Source organism: Canis aureus, chromosome 20 (assembly GCF_053574225.1).
Source record: "Canis aureus isolate CA01 chromosome 20, VMU_Caureus_v.1.0, whole genome shotgun sequence".
Lineage (NCBI taxonomy): Eukaryota > Metazoa > Chordata > Mammalia > Carnivora > Canidae > Canis > Canis aureus.
This window is the reverse complement of record NC_135630.1, coordinates 9111613-9136507: the sequence shown is the minus strand read 5'-3', so window position 1 is coordinate 9136507 and position 24895 is coordinate 9111613. Positions and strand designations below refer to the sequence as shown.

At 37.1% G+C, this 24895-nt stretch overlaps 1 protein-coding gene across 4 annotated transcripts in view; it reads left to right on the top strand.

Moving 5' to 3' along the window:
• NAA15 (N-alpha-acetyltransferase 15, NatA auxiliary subunit) overlaps positions 1–24895 on the top strand; it is an 83928-nt gene that overhangs the window by 6239 nt on the left and 52794 nt on the right. Inside the window, exon 1 of one of the 4 annotated variants that reach the window (XM_077860987.1) lies at positions 18861–19017. The exons of the other annotated variants lie outside the window; for them this stretch is intronic. The gene's annotated coding sequence lies outside the window, so the exon portion shown is untranslated. Of the gene's footprint in view, positions 1–18860; positions 19018–24895 lie in introns of those variants that run through there. 4 annotated transcript variants of the gene reach the window in all.

Here is a 24895-nt window from a genome sequence, read left to right as displayed (position 1 = left end):
ATAAAAGTGTTTTTGGACATAAAAAGCTGGGTTATATAAGGGATCATATGCAAAGAACTGTTCAGAATTTTCTCCCCCACATACCTGCATGGCACATTTCTTCTCTTAGAATTCTGTTCAGATGTTCTCTGAATGTTTTATAGAGGCCTGCCTCAACCAGAAGCCCTCCTCAGCTCAATCTTATTTTCTTTACTTTTTTTTTTCTCTATAACACTGTATTGCCATATGACTTATATGAGCAAGTAACTTATCACTTGTCTTCTATAACTAAAATGTAGGTTTTATGATGATAAGGCCTTCTTTCTGTTACTGTACCCCCATTGGTTGAAATCGTGTACCGTAACAGACACTGAATAAGTACTGGTTGCATAGAATGAGTGTTAAAACAGTGACGAGAGAGAAAGCTCTTTTGGATTACGTTCTTACATAAAGGTTTTTGAAAAAGGGAGTTACTGGGCCTTGGCATTGGAGATGGAGTACATTGTTACATGAGGTAATGGTAGGATGGCAGGCAGAACCTGTATTACCCGGTAAGACCTTAGAAGTTTCATTTACAGATGAATCATAGTATTAGCTTGTTTACATGGCCTTTCTCCAGTCGCAGAAGCATAATAAGAGGAAATTTTATTGTTTCTGTTTTGGTTGTTTTAGTACTGGAGGAAAAAAATGGCATCTGAATTAAATGAGGATGTTTGTTGTTAGGAGCCTGCTGAATCAGATAGTAAGGCTCAGTCATTTATAGTTTCATAAAGCTCTGCAACTGATTCTAACACAAGTTTGGGGGTGAGGACCAGTGCATATGCTATTATAAAAGGGGAAGGGAAAATTTTGTAGATTAGAGTTGCTTTGTGAGTGTTTTACAGAAAATGTAAAGCTCAATGTGAATTTTTGGATTTGGAAAGGTATGCTGGGAAGCTGGTGTGCAGAGCAAGCCGCATAATTAATCAGTGAGCCTGGCCAGCCATCAGTTTCCACATCTAAATACAACTTTGCTATTTATAGGTTGTAGTCCTGTTGAAGAGAGAAAAACTTAAGATTCTTATTGAAAAGTAGTTTTGAAGAGCATGTCAGTTGCCAATGTTGATGGTAAGAAGAGCAAGTGAAGAGGTTTAAAAAGAGTGATGGTTCCTAATAGAAGTATTAGGGTTTGGAAAGGAGGGAATTTTATGCTTTGATTGTATTCTTGACTTTTGAGAATTTCCCTGGAATATCAGCTGTATACCTAATACGTAAGCTGTTTTATAATGCATGCTGTACAAACTTGTGTTGAAGTTATAACTTTTCAAAAACTAGTTTAACTTGTTGCATATGGCTTTTCCCCCTTAAGTAAGATAGGAATTCTGTTGTTGACTACATAATTTGGAATTAAAATAATTCATCAAAATTTTAATTTAATAAAAGCAATCTTTTTGGCTATTTAAAAGTAAAATAAAATTGTAGTATAGAAATAAATGATGGAGTGGTTAGTATTTTTGTTGCCTGATATGCTCTATTCCACTGAAATTTTCTTTGGTTAGTATAACAGGATACATTTTCAGTTGAGATAATTTGAAATTTCTGTCATAGCCTACTGGGCAAATTATAATCTTATTCTAAGCCAATTATTTTTTTCCTTTTTCTTTTTTAACTAAGCCCTTCGCCCAACATGGGGCTTGAACCCATGACCCCAAGATCAAGGGTTGTATGCTCTACCCACTGAGTCAGCCAGGTCCCTCTACCCAGTGATATTTTTAATCTTAAAGATTCCATTTCATTTCATTATGTAGGAGATTATTTAAATAATCCTGTGTGTTACCTGTAAGAGTTGTTCTGTCTATATCTTGTATATAAAAGGAGAAATGAAAGTTTGCTTTTAAAAGTATAGACCTAGGGGAAAAAACCCTTAAGGTTGGTTGTTTACTTCCACACATGGTTGTTCCAGTTAAAAAAAATTTTTTTTCTTCTTTTAATAATGGCTTCTACTTAGTCTGGTACTCTTTTTATTTTTCAGAGAGATCTCATTGGAGATTACAGGATCATCCTTGATTCTCATTGCTTTGGAATTGAGTCAGAATCTTTAAGAAGAAGGAAAATGAAGTCAACTGGCATTTATTGAATATCTATTTTGAGCCAGATTTTATGCTAAGCTCTTCTTACACATTAGCTGATGTAAATCTTCCATCTTTCCTTTAAGGAAAGTGTAATAAGTATAGCCAGTACTTACATTATTGTTAAGAGTAGATTTCTGATTGCTTTATATACAGTCACTTGTGCTGTATCGGGACAAATGAGTTCCTAAAAGTCACTATACTATGCAAAATTATGCAGTTAAAACCACAGGGCTTATGGGAAAAATGGGGGTAGGCACAACACTCAGAAATTTCACTAGTGAAAAAAAGCAAAGGTAAGAACCGAATTAAAGTGATAGCACTATTTTTACATATGTTAAATGGTTAACAAATAAATAAATACTATAGAATAAATACTGCACTTTACTTTGGAAAAGACCAGAAGTTTGTTTGTGGAAGTGAGTGTCAGAAGGGTTGCAGTTTGTGAATTATTTTGAAGTAATGGATGGAAAGTTATCTAAAATCTGAGGGAAAGTTGTAACACCAGATACGGATGGGTGTGGCTCATAACACAGCCAGAACTGATGTGATGTAGCTGCTAGACGTATGTCTGTTCTTTACATGCCTATGTGGCTTGTTGCAGCTGAATGCAGTTTTCTTTACTTTTTCAATTTATTTATTCAATTTATTTATTCAAACCTAGTACTTACGTGGACAAAATTCCACAATTATGAAATTTGAAAATTAGTGTGTTCAGAATATTTCTTAATATGTCAGTCATGTTGGAACAAATGTGTTTTCCAAGCAAGCATTATAGCAGAACTGACTGTACATTATCTTACTTAGTGATGGAGTGGTCTGGGTAACTCTTCCTTCATTCTGGCATGTGATTATTTCCTAAGCTTGAACTTCTTGGGTTTAGAACCCGCGATAGTATCACATTCTTTGCCATCTTAGTTGCCACAGCCACTAAGAAGACTTAAACTTATTTCAGTGTTTTCCTTCCTTTTATTTATTTATTTATTTATTCATTCATTCATTCATTCATTCATTCATTCATTCATTCATTTATTTTAGTGTTTTCCTTCTTAAAGAGAAGCTTTGTTCCAGACTATCAAAAGTTACTGGCCAATTCATCCTAAAGATTTTTTTTGTGTGTGGGAAGACAGTATTTTAAAAACAAAATATTACACATTTCTTCAGGTGGTGTTTTGAAACAATTTTGATGTTCAGTGGAGTGAGCCTGGTGTGGAAAGAACAATAGAAAGATGGTGGGTTTGAATCCTGGTTCTGCTTTGTTTTTTATCCCTTACTCTCTTTAAGACTCAGTTTGGGGGATACCTGGGTGGCTCAGTGGTTGAGCATCTGCCTTTGGCCCAGGGTGCAATCCTGGAGTTCTGGGATTGAGTCCCGCGTCGGGCTCCTGGCATGGAGCCTGCTTCTCTCTCTGCCTGTGTCTCTGCCTCTCTCTATCATGAATAAATAAATAAAATCTTAAAAAAAAAAAAGACTCAGTTTGCAAATCTGAGTAAAAACAGAGATAAAACAGTATTTTTCTGACACACTTTACTGGTCAGGTAGTGAGCTATGTATAAAAGTGCCTGGCAAATGATAAAGCATGTGAATTAGTACTTGTTTTGTTGTAGGTGTAGTCTATTAAGAACTTCAGTTTTTTCATTGATCTCATTTTGTTTTATGTTATGTGTCTTATATTCCATTTGATTTTTTTGTTTTGTGTATTTTTCTGTATTTAGGAAGGTTTATATTTTTGTTCTAGTCAGTTATCTTTGTATTTTTACCTTTGAAAAGTTCCCTTAGTCATCTTTTTTTTTTTTTTTTTCTTATTTAGGCTTTTGCTATTTGATTTGTTAGCTGTAAATTAAATCCATTCAGTCTCATTTTCTTATGTGTGAGGCAATGGATGAGCTTCTTCTGCTTTACTTCTTTTTCCATGTCTCTTTTTCTTTGACATTTTAGAGTTATTTTTAGGGTGCCTGAGTGGCTCAGTTAAGTGTCTACCTTCGGCTCAGGTCATGATCCCAGGGTCCTGGGATCAAGTCCTCCCGTCGGCCACCCTGCTCCACAGGGAGCCTGCCTGTCTTTCTCTGCCTCTGCTGCCCCCTCCCCCCCGCTCAAGTCTCTCATGAATAAATAAAAATCTTTAAGTAATTAAAAAATTAAGTTATTTTACTGGTGAGAGTATGTCATTTTATATACTCTTCTTTCACCCTCATCAATATCTTTGTTTTAGATTTAGTTCTATAACGAAATTTAGTTTATATTCACAAGCAGACCTTTACCTGAAGTTTTTTTTTTTTTTTTTTTTTAAGATTTTACTTATTCATGAGAGACCCAGAGAGAGGCAGAGACACTTGGCTGAGGGAGAAGCAGGCTCCCTGCAGGGAGCCTGATGCAGGACCCTATCCCAGGACTCCAGGATCATGCCCTGGGCTGAAGGCAGGCACTAAACCACTGAGCCACCCAGGGATCCCCCCCCCCCTTTTTTTTTTAAGATTTTATTTATTTATTTGAGAGAGAGAGAGATAGTGAGAGAGCATGAGCAGGGGAAGAAGCAGAGGGAGAAGCAAACTCCCTGCTGAGCAGGGAGCCCATGGACCCAAGGTAGACCCTTAACTGAGCCACTTAGGTGCCTTAGCTGAAGTTTCCCCAATCATCTGTTGGTTGGATGAACCTCATTGTGTACTAGAGATTCCTCAGCCATGCTTGTGAAAATCTTACGTGGTTAGACTTTTTCTGTAGCTTTGATATTTGAAGGACAGTTTGGCTGAATGTAAAATATTTGTTGCATATCTTAATTTTTTTGAAAATGTCTTGCTGTTTATCCTATTGTCTTGCTTGTTTGTTGCTGATGCCACTGTGGTTTTCTCTGTGAATGATTTGGTCTTTCTTTTTGGAGATCTGAGGGGTTTTCCTTTATCTGTAGAATTGAATCATTTTACCAGGATTATGTCTCTGTGTCGACTGTTCTGGATAAATTTTCCCTGCTACATCACGTGGTTTCAGGTGGTAGAGTGAAGTTTGTTTTAAATTCAAGAATTATCGCTTATGGGCAGCCCGGGTGGCCCAGCGGTTTAGCGCCGCCTTCAGCCCAGGGTGTGATCCTGGAGACCCGGGATGGAGTCCCATGTCGGGCTCCCTGCATGGAGCCTGCTTCTCCCTCTGCCTGTGTCTCTGTCTCTGTCTCTCTCTCTGTCTCTCATAAATAAATAAAATCTTTAAAAAAAAAAAAAAAGAATTATCGCTTATCAGTTCTATTTTATTCAATGATCTTTGCCCGTTGGATCTCCTTTTCCTATCTCTGTCGTTTCCTTTTCCTTTGTTAATTTTCATCTTTTTTTCATTTATTTGAGAAGCATTCCTATTTTCTATCTCTTAGGATCATAGATCTCGAAGTTTTGTTTTCGTTTCTGAGATGGAGTTGTCCTTTGTTTCTTTAGTTCAGTACTTGTTTTATATTTTATTATTGTTTGTCCATTTAAAATTTTGAACATCTGATTTGAAGTCTTCTTTTATGTGTTTATTTGGTATATAATTATTTTTTCCAGTTATTAAGGAGTAACTGACATACCTCACTGTAAGCCATACAGCATTAATTAATTTGTGATGGAGTTGTATTACATGTTTCCCCTTTTTTTATCGCTAGGCTTTTTCGGGTGTGTTTTAATCTGCCACAAGGTTTTTTTACTTTTTCCATATAAGTAACTTGGTATAGATGCTAGGTTCTTTTTTTTGTTCAGGTTATGATGGATTTTACTAGATCAACAGTATAGACCGTTTTATCTTTAGGTTGGGGTTTGTGTGGTGTCCTCGACTTCTTAGTTCAAGAGAGCACCCTCTTTTGCTACAGTGAATCATTTTTTAAATAAATGTGTCTCTTCCACCTCTTTCCAATTGTTCTGTCATCATTTTAGTAGTCTTCATCTTCAGTGACTTCTCTGTGAGGCCTTCAAGTGTGAAGGTGCTCCTTCTCCTTGAAGGCTATGCTTTGTAAAACCACTACCTTTGATTTTTTCCCCCAGTTTTTGTTTAAATTCCAGTTAGTTAACGTACTGTGTAATATTAGTTTCAGGTGTGCAATATAGTGATTCCACACTTCCATACATACATGAGCTTGGTGCTCATTACAAGTACACTCCTTAATCTCTATCACCTATTTCTCTCATCCCCCTGCCCACCTCCTCTGTGGTGACCATCAGGTTTTTTTTTTTTAAGACATTTATTTATTCATGAGAGACACTGACTGAGAGTGGCAGAGACATAAACGCAGGCCGAGATGCAGGCAGAGGGAGAAGCAGGCTCCTCGCAGGGAGCCCGATGTGGGACTCGATCTTGGATCCCGGGATCACGACCTGGGCTGAAGGCAGCCGCCCAACTGCTAAGCCACCCAGGCGTCCCCATCAGTTTGTTTTTTGTAGTTAAAGAGTCTGATTCTTGGTTTGTGTCTCTTTTCCCCTTTACTTATTTGTTTCTTAAATTCCACATGAGTGAAATCACGTGATATTTGTCTTTCTCTGACTTATTTCACTTATTCACTTACATACTAGTTCCATCCATGTTGTTGCACGTGCAAGATTTCATTCTTTTTTATGGCTAAGTAATATCCTATTGTATATATATACCACATCTCTATTCATTAATCAGTCAGTGGACATTTGGCTTCTTTCCATTATTTAGCTATTGTTGATAATGCTGCTATAAACATTGGGGTGTATGTGTCCCTTTGAAATAGTGTTTTTGTATTCTTTGGGTAAATGCCTAGTAGTGTGATTGCTGGATTGTGGGGTAGTTCTATTTTTAACTTTTTTTTGTTTGTTTTTTAAAGATTCTAGTTTTAAGTAATCTCTTTTTTAAGCAATTCCAACTTGGGGCTTGAATCCACAACCTTGAGATCAAGAGTTGCACACTCTACCAACTGAGCCAGTCAGGCACCTTTATTTTTTTTAACTTTTCAAGGACGCTCCATATTATTTCCTATAGTGGCTATACCACTGTGCGTTCCCACCCTAGGTGCAAAAGGGTTGCCCTTTTGTCCACATCCTTGCCAATACCTGTTGTTTCTTACGTTGTTGATTTTAGCCATTTGGACCTGTGTAAGGTGACAATATCTCCTTGTAGTTTTGATTTGCACTTTTCTGATGGTAAGTGATGTCCAGCATCTTTTGTGTCTGTTGGCCATCTGTTTGTCCTCTTTTTTTTTTTTTTTAATTTTTTTTTTTTTATTTATTTACTTATGATAGTCACAGAGAGAGAGAGAGAGGCAGAGACACAGGCAGAGGGAGAAGCAGGCTCCATGCACCGGGAGCCTGATATGGATTCGATCCCGGGTCTCCAGGATCGCGCCCTGGGCCAAAGGCAGGCGCCAAACCACTGCGCCACCCAGGGATCCCTGTCTTCTTTGGAAAAGTGTCTTTTCATGTTTTCTGCCTATTTCTTAATTGGATTATTTGTGTTTTGGGTGTTGGGTTTTGTAAGTTCTTCATATCTTTTGGATACTAACCCTTTTTTGGTATGTCATTTGTAAATATCTTCTCGTTCAGTAGATTGCCTTGCTGTTTTGATTGATTGATTCTATCAATGTGCAGAAGCTTTTTATTTTGATTGTAGTCCAAATAGTTTGTTTCTGCTTTGGTTTCCCTTGCCTCAGAAGACATATTTAGAAGTTGCTACTGCTGATGTCAGAGAAATTACTGCCTGTGTTCTCTTCTCGTTTTTTTTGTTTGTTTGTTTGTTTTATGGTTTCATGTCTCACATTTAGGTCTTTCATCTGTTTTGAGTTTTTGTGTATGATGTAAGAAAGTGGTCCAGTTTCATTCCTGTGCATTTTACTATCCAGTTTTCCCAACACCATTTGTTGAAGAGATGGTCTTCACAGACTTTTTAAGCCTCCTCTTCGTGACTCTAGTGGCCATTGCTCATCCATCATGTCTCTCAGGAGGTCTTCCTTTCAGGATGGGGCCTTTCAGGATGAGGGTGAATCCTAGTTAATATTAATATTAATATTACATGTATTCAGTCACCACTTCAACCCTGTTGTATTGCTCTTTTGGACAGTTCCCATTGAGGTGTCTGATCTTGGTTATTTATGCACATACATATAAGCTGGAATTTTTAGCTGTCTTTTTTTTTTTTTTAAAGACTATTCATGAGAGAGAGAGAGAGAGAGGCAGAGACAAAGGCAGAGGGAGAAGCAGGCTCTCTGCAGGGAGCCCGACGCGGGACTCGATCCCGGGACCTGACCTGATCCAAAGACAGACTCTCAACCACTGAGCCACCCAGGCTTCCCTAGCTGTCACATCTTCTTAATAATGCTGGTTTTGTGTGATTTTGTTTGCTTTCTTTCTTGGTCTGTATGATTTTGATGAGGAGTTGTGGAGTGTTTAGAAGTTAGGGGGCAGTCATTATCCTATAAAGAATTTATTTTTAGTTTTAGGTGCTATGCTTGACAGTAATGGTGGTTTTTTAAATTACTGTTCGGATTATATATATATAACTGGAACAAGTTTGTTTTTTTTTTTAACTATCAAACTTCTATAGATACTTTGATTTTTACTGAATTGTGTCCTATTCCTAGCATTAGATTTCATAGCTTATAGCATTTCTTTAGCAGGATTCTATTGAAATCTTTAACTTCTTTCTCAGGTGACATAGCTTAATGCTGAAAAAAAGTAAGATAAAACACATTTTACAGTGCATTAACAGTGGCGTAGTATCCAGAAAGCAGATGGTGATTGAATTCTGCTGCTAGTAAGACCATATCTAATTTTAACTTTTGGGTCCAAAATTTAGTTGTAGACCAAGGACTCCCTCAGGCTGATATGCTACAAGAATATTGGTGTAAAATTCCCACAGATCTTTCTTTTATTCTGAGATTGTGTATTTGTTCCTTTTGTTTGTTTTTATTTTATTTTTTTTTTAAGATTTTATTTATTCATGAGAGACAGAGAGGCAGAGGAAAAGAAGCAGGCTCAACCGCTGAGCCACCCAAGTGCCCCTGTTTGTTCCTTTTAAAGGACTGACATGCCTTTGATTTTGTCAAATATTAATGACAGATTTTTTAAAAAAAAATATGTAGAAAAAACAAAATTTAGCAACCTCACTTAAATTATCCTCTTTGTGTGTGTGTGTGGAGATTTTACTAGTTTTGAAAAAATGTACAAGTATGGAAACAATACTGTATCAGCCTCAGAGAGAAGCCCAGATTGTTGAAGGACTTAAAACTTTCATATGAGGAACAGTTAAAGAACAAAGATGGTAAGCTTGAAAGAGAAAACTGAACTCTTACCAAGCTAAAATCAGTAAGCAGAAGTTAGAGTGAGATAAACTTTGGCTCAGTATATATGAAAATGATTTAATAAAGAGTGAGCTGGCAGCAGACAGGAGCTCTGTGACCTCTTTTGCGACATTGAAGGTCTCCTCCAACTGGAAACTATAAAGTAGCCTTGACTTGGTTAGTCTTCCGTCTTATCTCAGTGGATCTTCGTTTCGCTTTTTTATTGTAGAAGAGAAACGTTGTAAAAAATAGCGTAAAACTAGGAGGAGAAAAGTCATCCATGGGATTTGTTTTCACGGTTGTAGTTTGTCAGAAATTATCTGATATGAAAAGGACAACATAATGTCTGCAAGTGGGAGTTCCAACTACAGTAATATTAAGAAAGGGAGGATCTTTTGTTTTTTAAATATTTATTTATTTATTTTTAAAGATTTTATTTATTCACGAGACCCACAGAGAGAGGCAGAGACACAGGTAGAGGGAGAAGCAGGCTCCCCACAGGAGCCCGATGTGGGACTCGATCCCAGGACCCTGGAATCACAACCTAAGCCAAAGGCAGATGCTCAACAACTGAGCCACCCAGGTGCCCTAGAGATTTATTTTAGAGAGAGTGCAACAGGAAAGCACAGAGGGAGAGGAGACTACTGAGCACGGAGCCCAACTTGGGACTTGATCTCCTGATTCTAAGATCATGACCTGAGCCAAAACCAAGAGTTAGATGCTTAACTGTGCCACACAGGCACCCCTCTGTGTTTTCTTTAAAAAAAAAAAAAAATTCTCAAAAATTAAAGTATAACTTACAGTTAAATGCACAGGTGTTGAGTAGACTGTTTTATTAGTTGTCTTGAAGGTAGTGTTCTATTCATTTTGAGAATTGCATATACCCCAGGATGCCTGGGTGGCTCAGAGGTTGGGTGTCTGCTTTTGGCCCCTGTTGTGATACCAGGATCCGGGATCAAGTCCCGCATCGGGCTCCATGGGGGTAGCCTGCTTCTCCCTCTGCCTGTGTCTCTGCCTCTCCCTGGGTGTCTCATGAATAAATAAATAAAATATTAAAAAAAAAAAAAAAAGAATTGCATATACCCCATTCAAGATGTAGAACATTTCCATCATCTCAGACCCTTTGTTCCCCTTAATTGTATAGTTTAATTTAGTTTCTGATTTCATATTTCCTGCATTTGGTTAGGCTGGGTCAAATCTAAATATTGTAAGCTGTAACTGATATCATAGTGCTTTATTAAAACTTAAGAATTTTTTTTTTGTAAGTAAACTATACCCTCGTCGTGGGGCTTGAACTCACAACCCCCAGCTCAAGAGTCACGTGCTCCACTGATTGAGCCACCTAGGTGCCCCTATTTAAACATTTTTATTGAGTGCTTATTCATGTTCTTTATATATGTTTGCATTCACTTCTCACAACCCTGCACGTTTGTTGATACAGTTGAGGCTGCTGTTAGGCCATTGATACAAAGCTGTTTATTAAGTGGTTGCTAAGATTTGAACTCCAGACCATTGTTGTCCAATAGAATTTTTTGTAATGATGGAAGCATTCTATATCTGAGTTTCTAGGACATTAGCCACTGTTCACATGTGGCTGTTCAACACCTGAGGTAATGGGTAGTGTGACTGAGGAGCTTTAATGAATTTTAATTTTTTTTTTCTAGAAGAGAGAGCGGGGAGGGGCAAAGGGAGAGGAAGAGAGAGGGAATTTTAAGCAGGCTGTACGTTTAGCGTGAGCCCAACTTGGGGCTCGATCTTAGAACCCTGATATCATGACCTGAGCTGAAATGCATAACTGACTGAGCCATCCAGGTGCTCCTGAAGAGTTTTAACTTTTATTTAATATTGATGAACTGAAATGTTAAATGGCTACAGCTCTAACCTCTGACTCCTAAGGCTTTTTGTGTCCTCTCCATACCTTTCTGCTCTACAGTAGTAGAACCACTAAAGTAGCTCCAGTACACTGGCACTAAGTGCCAGTCAAGCTCCTGGATGGAGAGTGAAGAAATGCTCCTTGTTTTGCTTTTGGCATACCCAAGACTCGTTTTCTTTTTAACTTTTTAATTGTGAAAAATTTCAAACAAATGGAAATAAAATAATGAACCTATCTCCTAATTTCGACAGCTACCAACTTTTGGTTCATTCTTTTTCTTTTTTAAAAGATTTTATTTATTCATGAGAGACACAGAGAGAGAGAGGCAGAGACAGGCAGAGAGAGAAGCAGGCTCCATGCAGGGAGCCCAATGTGGGACTCGATCCCTGGACTTCAGGATCACGACCTGGGCTGAAGGCAGGCGCTCAACCACTGAGCCACTCAGGGGTCCCTGGTTCATTCTTTTTCATCTGTGACCTCTCCCGCCTGGATTATTTTGAAGAAATACCGAGCATCATTTCAACATGATTGACTTTTAAAGCCAAATTTGGCTTTTATCATTTAGGTTGGTTTGAAGCTGTGTTCCTTTTAATCAGTTTCAAAGAATTAAATGTTTTTGCATTAGTTGAAGGAAAGCAATGGAAAGATAGATATAATACTACAGAAAATCAAGCAATCTTAATGCCAAATCTAAATTTTATGTACAGTTTTTGCCTAGTTTCTGTATTTGTCCTGTGATAGTTCCCACTTCTGGGGAACTTTTTTCCCTGTAACAAGGATTTGGAAAAGGATGATGAAGTTTCTTTCTGCAGTAGATAAACTTGTGTAGTTTTTCTGGGCTTTTCAGAGCTTGTCCAGCTATTCTATTCTATGTATTTATTTTTGTTTACCTTTTAAAGATTTATTTCAGAGAGCACTTATGCGAGTGGACAAACGGAGGGAGGGACAGAGGGAGAGTCTTCAGGCCAGCTCCTCACTGAGCACGGAGCCCCATGTGGGGGCTCGATCCCATGCCCCGTGAGACCATGACCCAATCCAAAACCAAGAGTCAGTTGCCCAACTGCCTGGGCCACCCAGGTGCCCCCAGCTATTCTATTTATACAAACAGCCACCTATTTTGGAGATTCCTTAACTGTTTTCACATTCATTTTATTTTATTTTGTGTATATATTTGTGTGCATATGTTTATTTATCTGTGTGTGCTTGAGAGAGCATGCAAGTGGGAGGATGCAGAGGGAAAGACCAAGTCCCAGGCAGGTTCTGCCTCCAGCGTGGAGCCCACTGGAGGGTTCGGATCCCACAGCCCTGCGATCATAACCCAGCGGAAATAGAGTCAGACACTTAACCAACTGAGTCACCCAGGCGCCCAACCTCCTTCGTAATCTTATTAGTCAAATTAGAAATCATTTTTCTAGGAAGAACAGTGGAACAATTTTCAGTATTATGACAAAAGTTCTGTTTTTTTTTTTTAATTATTTATTTATTTATGATAGTCACAGAGAGAGAGAGAGAGAGAGAGAGAGAGAGAGAGAGGCAGAGACACAGGCAGAGGGAGAAGCAGGCTCCATGCACCGGGAGCCCGATGTGGGATTCGATCCCGGGTCTCCAGGATCGCGCCCTGGGCCAAAGGCAGGCGCTAAACCGCTGCGCCACCCAGGGATCCCAAAAGTTCTGTTTCTTAATATCAGTTTAATCTGCTGCGATCTCATAGTACCATGGTGCCTCAGCATGGTGCTGATGACCTATGCTGGGCCATCAAAAGGATCCCCTTCTGGGATTTCTCTGCCACAGGTGCCCAAGGCTGTGTTCGTTATTAAAAAATCTCTTCTCTCTCTGTTCTTCATATTGGATAAATTTTACTTATTGATCTAGCAGTACATTGGTTCTTTCCTGTTGTCTTCATTCTGGTATTAAGCTCATATGATGAGTTTTTTTATCCTCCTAAAAAAAAAAAGTGTTGCAAAGTGTTCAGTAATTGCTTCCTCTGTTATTTTTAAATAAATCTCTCTTATCTCCACATTGGTATCTGTAAATTGTCTTTTTCTTGCAAGTTGAGATTTTTCCTGTCTCTTCACATGCCATATAATTTTGGATTTTATCTTGGACAATTTGAATATTAGCTTACCAGACTCTGGGTCTTGTTGAGAGCCTATGGAGAATGTTAGTTTTGTTTTAGCAAATCTGGTTAGATTCAAACTGCAAATCTCAACTCTTTGGCTGTGGTTCTAATGGCAGTACAGTTTTTAAAATCTTTGTAGTCAGTTTTAAAATCGTGCTGATGTGTCACATAGTACCTAGTCTGAGTCCTGGACAGTGTATCTGTTAGTTCAGTTCTCAGTCTTTGGTGTCATCAATAGGATCAGATCTATGCATGCACAGTTTAGAGGTGAAACATGGAGTTCATAAATAACTTTATGGGGTTGCCTTCTCCAGTTTCTCTTTCTCTGTGATATTCTTGATACTTTGTTTCCCTGAGTTGTCTTTTTTCATCCTCTGGCTAGAAAGCTGGGGTTCTAGCTTCCTTCACTATACTATGCACTTTTGTGATTATGCCTTTGTCTGGCTAGAGCTTATCAAATTCATTGATCTCCAAGAACTAGCTTTTAGTTTCAGTGATTTCCTCAGTTTTTCTTTTTTCTCTTTCATTGATTATGCTCTTAACCTTTTTTGTTTCCTTTCTGCTTACTTGGAGTTTAATTTGCTCTTGTTTTTCTAATTTTTTTAAGGTAGAAGCTGAGATAATTGGAGATCTTTTATAATAATAGGCTTTTTTCTAACTAGTTTTATAATTTTCTCTTTTGTTACTTTTCAGCATTGGATTGTGATGTGTACCTGTTCCCCTCCCATCTTTTTTCAATTTCTCCTGCTTGTGGTTTGTTGAGATTCTTTGATCTGTGGATTTAGAGTTTTCATCAATTTTGCAGTTTTTTAATATTTATCCCATTTTAATCTTTTTATCTTTTAATAGTCCTGTTACAGTATATGTTATACGGTTAGACTACTTGATATTGTCCCACAGGTCATTGAGTTTCTCTCTTTTCTCTCCTTCCTTCCCCCTTCATTTTCCCCTTTGAGCTCCCATTTTGGATAATTTTAGTTACATGTTTTCACTTTCACTGAAGTCACTTTAAGTTCTCTTAGTGGTTTTACATTCACTATACTGGCTTCAAATTCACTGCAGTGTCTAATATTTTAAGGCTATATTAACTTTTCATTTTTTGGTATTTTTTTATTCTACAGGGTCCATTTTTAAAAGATTTTATTTATTCATGAGAGACAGAGAGAGAGAGGCAGAGACACAGACAGAGGGAGAAGCAGGCTCCATGCCGGGAGTCCAGTATGGGACTTGATTCTGGGAATCCAGGATCACACCCTGAGCTGAAAGCAGATGCTTAACCCCTAAGCCACCCAGACATCCCAAGGTTTTATTTATTTGAGAGAGAAAGAGAGTGTGAGCAAGGGGAGGGGCAGAGGGAGGCAGAGAAGCAGACTCCCTGCTGAGTAGGGAGCCCCACTCAGGACCCAGGCCCCTGGGATTGTGACCTGAACTGAAGGCAGACGCTGAACCGACTGAGCCACTCAGGTGTCCTATAGTGCTCCCCCCCCCCTTTTTAAAGTTTTTACTTTTTTTTTTAAGTATATATGTATGCTTTTATAAAGATTTTATTTTTAAGTAATATCTATACCCAACGTGGACTTGAACCCAGAACTGCAAGATCAAAAGTCTCAGGTTTCACAGACGGAGCCAGCCAGGTACCCCTCTTTTCTTTTTTTAAGTGAACTCTCCCCAGAATGGAGCTTGAACTCACAACCTTAAGATTGAGTCTTTTTTTTTTTTTCCCCCCTAAGATTGAGTCTTAATGCTCTAACAGCTGAGGCCAGCTAGGTGCCTCCCCTAGCGCTTGCCAACAAGTTTCCATTTTTCTATTGAGATTTTCTGTTTTTCTGATTGGGCCCATGTTTTCCTTTCAGTCCTTTTATATTACCTAGTAGTTAACTTTTAAAATCTTTGCTACTTCCATCATCATCATTTTTGCATTTCTGTTGATTTTGTTTTCCCTATAGGTCATGGGTCGCAGTTTCTGCTTTTTCACCTTTCTAATAATTTTTGTTTTTTCATAGTATTGAATATTGCAGACACTAGGATATTAAATGTCTGGGTGCTATTGTCTTTCTTAGTAGAGTTTTGTTTTGATAGACCATTAATTTGCTTCTGCATCAGCTACTCTCCAGGGCTTGTTTTAAGGCTTTAATAAAAGTGGATCTAGCTTAGCCTTATTCCTAAAATGCAGACTTTTTAAGTCTCTACTAAATCTTGGAGTATTTAATGAAGTTTCTAGCTGGATATTAGGAACTAAGATATCTCCTCCCATCTTTGTATGAGCAGTAATAGTTGTTCCACTCATGTGGTTGGTAGTTGTCTTTGCCTACCTTTAGTAGAATCTTTCAATGAACCCACTCAGTTTAATATTTGACAAAAAATTCAGGGGGCCTGAGTGGCTCAGTCAATTAAGCATTCAGCTCTTAATTTTGGCCCAAGTCATGATCTCAGGGTTGTGAGATCTAGCCCTTTGTAGACCCTGCATAGACTTTCTGGTACTCTGCCCCATAAATTCTAGTTACTGTAGCACTTTCTAATTCAGATTATTTGTTTAGATCACTGAGACTGCCATGTTCTGTTTGCACCACGGCCCCCTCCCCCCATTCTACAGTCTGGAAAATGCCCTTAGGCAGAGAAAAGGATTTTCTTGGGATTTACCTTGATTCCCTTCTGAGATCACAGTCTTGTATTGGCTCTCATCCAACATCTGAAAATAATTATTTCATATTTACTTACTAGTTTTATGCTTGGCAGAAGTTTCATTTTTTTCTTTTTTTTTTCCCCCAGGAGTTATTATTTGTGTTACTTACTCTTATACATTTGGAAGCAGGAATATCAGTGTATGGTACCATCAGTTAGCACATGGGGTTTTTTATCTATTAGAACAATTTATTCTAATTATATCCTATTTTGCTCTACTGTTTCCTTTTTTGTTTTTAAAGATTTATTTATTTATTTTTAGAGAGAGAACAAGCACAATTGGGAGAGGCAGAGGGAGAAGGAGAGAGAATCTCAAGCCAACTCCATGCTCAGCGTGGAGCCCAATGTGGGGCTCTATCCTACAACCCTGAGACCACCAGCTGAGCCAAAACCAGAGTCAGAGGATTAATCAACTGTGCCACCCAGGCACCCCATGCTTTACTTTTTCTAGAGCATAGTGTTAATGTTATAAAATTTAACTCCTAATAGAAGGTAATGGTCTACAATGTTCTAGTATTTTTGGAAATATTATGTCTAATTTTGATTTAACATATATCCATTTTATAGGCAAGAGAATAGAGCACTGTGGCATTCATTCCATACCAAGGGAAACTGGAAACCCTTATAGTTCTGAAATTTCAAGAACTCCCAAATATAGGAGTTTTAGAGATAAGATTGTAGAATTAAGTAGGATGCTGGGCTGGGCTTGAACTCATGGTGGGCTTGAACTCATGACCCTGAGATCAAGACCTGAGCTGAGATCAAGAGTTGGATACTCAACTGACTGAGCCACCCAGGTGCCCCTGTAGACTTGAATTTTTATTTAGTTGGATGGTTCCACTGTACCGAACTTACTATCTCTGCCTACCATGTTGTTTTATAAAACCTATTTTAAATGAATTGAATATGAAACTTTTTCCTCAAAGTATACTATATATAGTGTTTTGTATTTTTCTTTTTCTAAGTAAAAGTCAGTTCCCTAAAAACTTACTTTCAGCCTATGGAGTTGGTTAAGGCATTAAAAATCTTATTATAAAAAAAATAAAAATCTTATCATGATACCTTCCTTCTTTATAGTTCTATAGAATTAACTTTAGTGATAGTGTTATGTGGGATTTTGAAAAATAAGCAAATCTTTTTTTTTCACTTTGTACATCTATTCTTTTTTGAGTGGTTCAAGAAAGGACCTCATATCCACTTATATTTTAAGGCTGCTTTGTAAGATACCATTGTAAAAATTGTGTGTTCAAGCTGAATTATACATAGAGCTGGTCTTATATATTTGGGGGAAAATTGTTGAATGAAATATGATATACTATTTCCTGTTTTTCTTTTTTTTTTTTTAAGGTTTTATTTATTTATTCATGAGAGACACACAGAGAGAGGCAGAGAAGAGAGAAGCAGTCTCCATGCAGGGAGCCCGATGTGGGACTCGATCCTGGGACTCTAGGATCCTGCCTTGAGCCAAAGGCAGATGCTTTAACTGCTGAGCCACTCAGGCATTCCCCTATTTTTCTTGTTAAAAGAGTTTGCCACTAGAGTTTCTCTTAGGGCAAGAGCAGAAATTTTAAGGAAATTCTTTGGTACAAACTAAGTTGGATATTTCTAGTTACTATTTTCTATTAAATTAGAATACTACTCACTCATTTGTAATGAGTGACCTGTTGTAGAAGTAGTGCTTTAGTAGAAAAGAGGTCCTTCTCTTAAGGGATCATTTCCTTAAGTACACACTGATTCTTGAGTATGAAGAAATGAATTCTTAGCAGTTTTTTGGAGGAGTATGCCATTCTGAATTATTTCTGCAGGTCACATTAACAGATAATTTAATAACATTGAATATCATTTTAATATGGAAGACTGCCAGATTTCATTAATTGAGAACACAATCATTAGGAATTGAAACTTAATTAGTTGCTGGTCTGAAATGTGATAAAATGAAAAGCTAGGGTAGTATATAGTATTACACATTTAAAGAAAGTGGAGTTTGGTTTTTAATTTTTATTTGGTAAACTCCGTTATTTGGGGGAATTATCCAGTTAATTATTCTGTGTGTATTCATTTTTCTCACTTTGCTTTTGTCATTTTTATTGCCCATTTAGGGTAGCACAGTCTGTTGCTTTTAGCTTATGTCATGATCTTAGGGTCCTGAGATCAGGTCCCAGGTTGGGCCCTGCACTCAGACGGGAGTCAGCTTGAGTTTCTCTCTTCGTCTGCCTCTCCTTCCCATCATACAACTCTCTCTCTCTCTGTCTAAATAAATCTTTAAAAAAATAAAATATAAACAAGGTAAGATAAATGTTTAAATTTGATTAGAAGATCTGTTAAAATACTATAGGCTTTTATGTTTTTATTAATTTTTCTGTAGGCTCCATGCCCAACATATGCCAATTAACTCAAAAACCTGAGATTGAGAGAGTTGCATGCTCTATTAATGGAGCCAGCCAGACACCCCAAAACTGTAGGCCTTTTTTTTTCTTTTTAAAGAGAGCGTGCCACTGGTGTGTGGGGATGGAGAAAGAGAGGGAATCTTAAGTAGACTCCACACCTAGCACAGAGCCCAATGTGGGTCTCCATCTCAGGACCCTAAAATCATGACCTGAGCTGAAATCAAGAGTCAAACACTTAATTGACTGAACTACCTAGGCGCCCTCCCACAAACTAAACCCTCTAATAACATTTCTGTTAATAAAATTTAATAAAACTTCTGTATATGATGGAAGGAGCTCTCATCTGGGCCTTGGAGGGCTGCGAATGTAGCCTCAATTTTGCTACTAACTAGGTAAATTGCTTGTTTTCTTAATCTTGTACAATAAGGATTGAACCTTTTATGCTGTTTACAGGAGTATCATGAAGATTAAATGAGATGTTAGTGTGAAATCCCTTTGAAAAATGTGGTGCTGTAAACAATGTAAGGTATTTCCAATAAGACCAAGAGAAAAAACAACTGGAATCCTGAGTATTTTAAGTTCAACTGTACAAAATAAAGTCACATTGTGCATGTCAAGTAAGAATATAAATATTATTTTATATGCTTGTTATGAATTATTTATACAGGTTCACATTTATACTATAAGACAGTAGACTATTCTGTAGTTTTTGGATTAAAACCTTGTTTAAAAATCAGAATGTTAATAACAATTGCCTCTGTAATGAGATCTAGCTTAATTTTTTCTCTTTCTCTCTGCTGCCTGTTTGCTTTCTACAGTGGCTTTATATTACTGGTGTTAGAAGTTTTCTTTCTTTCTTTTTTTTTTATAAGTTTTCTTTTTGAAAAATCCTTTTCTCTTTTATCCTAATGTTTTTTTTTCTATTGTACACTACTGAACTTTAGTAGAAAGATAGTTAAAATGACTAGGTGTAATGGCTCTGAATCCGGATAGTCTGGGCTTAAATCTTTTTTTTCCATCACTTAGCTGTGTGACTTTAGCCAAATAATATAATGTCCCTGGACCTCAGATATCTCGTCTAAAATGAGTATAAAGGGGTTCCCTGGGTGGCTTAGCGGTTTGGAGCCTGCCTCTGGCCCAGGGCGTGATCCTGGGGTCCAGGGATCAGGTCCCACATCGGCTCCCTGCATGGAGCCTGCTTCTTCTCCCTCTGCCTGTGTCTCGGCCCCTCTGTGTGTCTCTCATGAATAAATAAATAAAATATTTTTAAAAATTAGTTGGGAAATTAAAAAAAAATAAATGAGTATAAAATTTCATTCTTCTTGGCTGATTAATAAAAATAAATAAATAAAATGAATATAAAAGGAGTATGTATTTCATATCATTGTGAGATTAAATGAGTTTTCTCTGTAGAGCATTTAGCACTGTACCTGGCATACAGTAAATGCTCAGTAAGCATTAGCTGTTAGTACTGTTTTACATGTCTTTTCCTGACAAGTTATGTCCAAGATTTAAAGACTCTCTGATACTCAAAAAGTACTTAAGACTACATAACTAGGTTGTTTCTGTTTGTTTTTAATATTTAATTATTTATTTGACACAGAACATAGGGAGGGGGATCGGCAGGCAGCGGGAAAGGGAGAAGGCTCCCTGCTCAGCCTTCATGTGGGTTTTGATCCCAGGACACAGGGATCATGACCTGAGCCGAAGGCAGACGCTCTGCTGACAGAACCCCCATGCACCCCATCACTAGTTTTGTTATCTGAAGTCATTGTTTAAAAAATCAGCTATTTGGTTCCATCGCTCTTCACTGTTTGACTAATTCCTTGAAGTAATTTTTTCCATTCATAATGTTACTAGTATATAAAAATTACCTACAAATATGATCTAAGATTATGACACAGTGGTCACACTTTATATATTTCTTTATTTTAGCAGAGAAGACGTAGACTCCTCTTGTACCATATTTGTTGTATTGGCTTTGATAAATTCGAGCCTTAGGTATAAAAGCAGTTTTTAATCCGAAGTAAATTAAAAGAGACTATTATGCTTTTGCTGACTTACTACTATTAGGTCAGGTAGGTTATTAATTTAGGTATTCTTTTTTGTTGCTTTCATGTATGTTTTTGTAATCTCAGCTATTAATAAATGTTCATATTTTTTCCTGTCTTTTGGGAAATGTTTTTATTTCTGTTTATTTTGATGTAATTAAGCACCTTTAATGTATTTATTAGCTGTTAGGATAACCTCTTTTGGGTGCATTTCTTCAAGACCCTTGCTGAGTTTTTTTTTTTTTTTAAGAAGAATTTTATTATTATTTTTTAAAATTTATTTATTCATAGAGGCAGAGACACAGGCAGAGGGAGAAGCAGGCTCCATGCAGGGAGCCCGACATGGGACTCGATCCCGGGTATCCAGGATCACACCCCAGGGCTGCCCACCCTTGCTGAGTTTTTTAATGAGCTATCTATCTTTTTGATACTGACTCAAAAGAGTTCTTTATATATTCTAGATAAAGGATCTTTGTTGAGTATTATATACGTCTTCTCTGGCTTGCCTTTTTTAAACTTTCCTGTTTAAGGGATTAAGGCGCTTGTCGACCCAACACATAATGAAGTTATTTTAAAATGGTTTTTTTTTTTGGGGGGGGTATCTTTATGGTTTTACTTTTTTCATTTAGATTTGTGATGCTCTTAGAATTTATTTTCCTTTTGTAAAGAAGGGTCATTGTTTGACCTCATGATGTTACATCCTACATATTTAAACCTTAGTACTTAATTTTTAGCAACAGATGCATGGGGACTCTACTAATTTATTTTTTCTATCTTTTTTCTCTATATTTCAGCTTGGGTAGTTTCTATTGCTATGTCTTCCATCTCACTGATTTTTTTCTTCTGCAGTGGCATAATACTTTTAATCTGATATTTTCATTATATATATTATATTTTTCATCTCCAGAAGCACTGTTCAAGAAAAAAGAATGCAAGTTCTTTTTCTGTATATTCTGTTCTCTTCTCACATGTTTATATTTTCTTTAAACTCTTGAGCATGTAGTTGTCTTGTTATCTTGACCACATAATTTCATCATTCTCTTAATTCTTCTGGTTATGGGTCTTGTTTTCTTGCTTCTTAGCTTATCTGAAAATATTTTATTAGATATTGGGTATTATGAATTTTACATTTTTGTATTGAACTTAACTGTCTTCAAAGAGTGTTGGACTTTATTAATAGGAGTGAAATAGGAAGTGACTTGTATACATGTCTAGGCCTTTGTTTAGGGGAGGGTCTAGAGTATACTTACTCTAGGGCTAGTTTTTGTCTTCTGCTGGGTAGATCTTTTTATAGTATTTACTGAATTCTGCAGGTGTTGATTGAAGACTCCATTCTGGCTACTTGGAATTCTCAGTACCATGTGAGCCCTGAAAATTCTTGAACTTACTGCTCCCTAGTCATTCTTTGGCCTCATGAAGTTTCCCTCTGCATATTTAAGAGTTAGCACTCAACAGTTTTCAGCATCCAGTGCATTTGGTTCCCCTGCAGATTTTTAAATTTCTCTGAATAATTCCATCAGCATTTGTTTTACCATCTGGTTGGCGTTATTGAACTTCGTTCAGTCTTTTGTCTCTTCAACTCTTTGTGGACTGTTATGCTCTGCTTGGGATTCTTCTCCCCGTGCTGTGATCTATAAGCAGGGGCATTTCTAAGCCTGTCATTACCTCTCCCATGGTTCACAATCCGGTGCTGCCAATTGTCCAATGTCTGATAATGGTTATTTCATATATTTTGTCCAGTTTTGTTGTTTACAGTAAGTGGAAGGTCAAGTTTAGCCTCACTTACTCTGTCACAGCCAAAAGTGGAAGTTCCTTTACTGTATTTTTACCGAAATAAATTTTCAGAGGGGCACCTGGGTGGCTCAGTCAGTTAAGCATTTGACTCTTGATCAGGTCTTGATCGCAAGCCCCATGTTGGGTTCCACACTGGGCATGAAGCATACTTAGATAAAATTTTTTTTTAAATTAAAAAAATAAATTTTCAGAAAGCTAATTGAGGATTTTAAGAACAATACCCTTAAACTATTCTTTGTACGTATATAGTTCCTGGAAAAATTGACACATCAAGAGTGTCCCTTTTAACTAGTGTTTACATCATAGCTGTACATAATTATTATTATAAGAAAAAAATGATTTTTGCTGAGTAAATAGGAACACTAAGTTTACTTAGTTATGTTTCTTTGACTGCATATGGTTAGTGATAGCCCTAAGTTGTTGCTTGTGCTTTCCCTTCCTTATTCCCCAGATCACTCTGCCTGTTAAGTGTATAGTTGACTGTATATGTGTTGGGGAAGGGGGAAGCAAGGAATTAGGAAGCTATTTCAGAGAAATTGGGACTAATGGTACATACTAGAGGATAGAAGTATGAGTGAAAGAAAGCACCAATGATAAATAGGGTTTTATGTGTACGTGTATGTGGGGGTGGGTTTTTGTTTGTTTGCTTCACATCTAGTTGGGTGAGTTGAGGGGAAAGCATCTACTGAGATGATGAATTGGTGGAACAGATTCTGCGGGAAAAATTCAGTTGTGTTTTGGATATATTAAGTTAGAGATGAGAAACAGTAAAATAGAGATGGTGAGTACATAGTTTGTTATAGAACAGTTCTATAGTTGGCTCTAGCATTCAGTTTAAGCAGTTGATTTCTTTGATGCCAAATGTAAAATTTTACATTTTCATTGTTTCTACACAATTTTTTTCTGCTATGATTTTGTCATTATTTGCATTAAGTCTCAAATTTTGAAGATACTGTTTGAAAAGTTGTGAATAAAATTTACTTAAATTTATGACAGTGAATAGATTAATCTGCTGGCATAGACTATCATATCTCTTAGATATAGGCTTTTTTCTATAACAAATAGAATGGTTTAAAAGATCATTTTTATTGAGGCCCCTGGGTGGTTCAGTTGGGTAAGCATCTGACTCTTGATTTCAGCTCAGTTCTTGATCACAGTGTGGTGAGTTCAAGCCCTGCATTGGCAGGAGCCTACTTTAAAAAAATTTTTTTTTAATTACTATTATTAGTGAAACTACATATTGATACCTGAAAGTCAAATAGCACTGAAATATTTATAAAGAAAAAATAGGTCCTCTTCTTTCCTACCCCTTTACCCCTCACCTTCCCTCTTCAAAATCAAGCACCCTCTTAGCCATTTTCTTTGGTATTTATCTTGTTGCTTAATAATATACCACCATTTCTTGGTACGTGACTTTTAGACAATTCGTTGAGTTAGAAAAGAAGGACTTAGAACTTCATCATTCACAGATATGTCCACTTTGCTTTTCCTTATTACCTTGTCATATTGTATCACAATATTTTGATAAACCAGCACTGAATATTGACGTTATATAAAAGGACTTAGAACTTCATCATTCACAGATTTGTCCACTTTCCTTTTCCTTATTACTTTGTCATATTGTATCACAATATTTTGATAAACCAGCACTGAATATTTATGTTTTTATAATTATCTATGTATTGTTCACTGTTAAGCTAAATATTACGTGAAGACCATACTTTTTCTCTCATACAAGCCTTTATTTCTCTTTTTTTTTTTTTTTTTTTTTTAATTTATTTATGATAGAGAGAGAGAGAGAGGCAGAGACATAGGCAGAGAGAGAAGCAGGCTCCATGCACCGGGAGCCCGACGTGGGACTCGATCCGGGTCTCCAGGATCGCGCCCTGGGCCAAAGGCAGGCGCCAAACCGCTGCGCCACCCAGGGATCCCCCGCCACCCAGGGATCCCCTTTATTTCTCTTAGAGATAATAATTTGTCTCATTTATTCAGTTGTCTGGTTTTCTGTAGACTTATTGCTCATTTTCCCCAAATGTGTCTGAATTAATGTCATGTGCTTACAAATAATAATTTCCATATTATGAAGTATTTTGGTTCCATTTTTGGCCTTACTGGGAGGCCTTTTGGTTCCTATTTTGGCCAATAGGTTTTGCATGGTGGCCTTTGGCTTCTTTTTTTTACTTTGGAGTGTTTGTTCTGTAGTTCTTTTTTCTGCATTAGATTTATTTACCAACTGCCATGTTGTCCTTTTTTGTTTATTTTGATTCCTTTTTAATGGCTTCTTAAGGAAGAGTGCATAGAGATAAAAATTGTAGCTTTCTGAGGAGCCTTTAAGTGTCATTTTCATATACTTGATTGATAATTTGGCTGGGTGTAGAATTCTAGGTCAAAACTTGATTTTACTTTGAATTTTGAAAGCTGTTTATAGATGTTTTCTGGTTTTCAGCAGTATTCTATTATTACTTTGAAATAAAAGTTCAGGCCATTCTAATTACAGATCCTTTTTATGTGACTTTTTTTTCCCCCCTCTGGAAGTTAAGGACCTTTCCTTTATTTTCAAGGTTTTGAAATTTCATTGTGATGTACCATGATATAGGTCTTTTTTTCCTTCTTCATTGTTTTGCATGCACTGGTTCATCTCTCCTCCTTT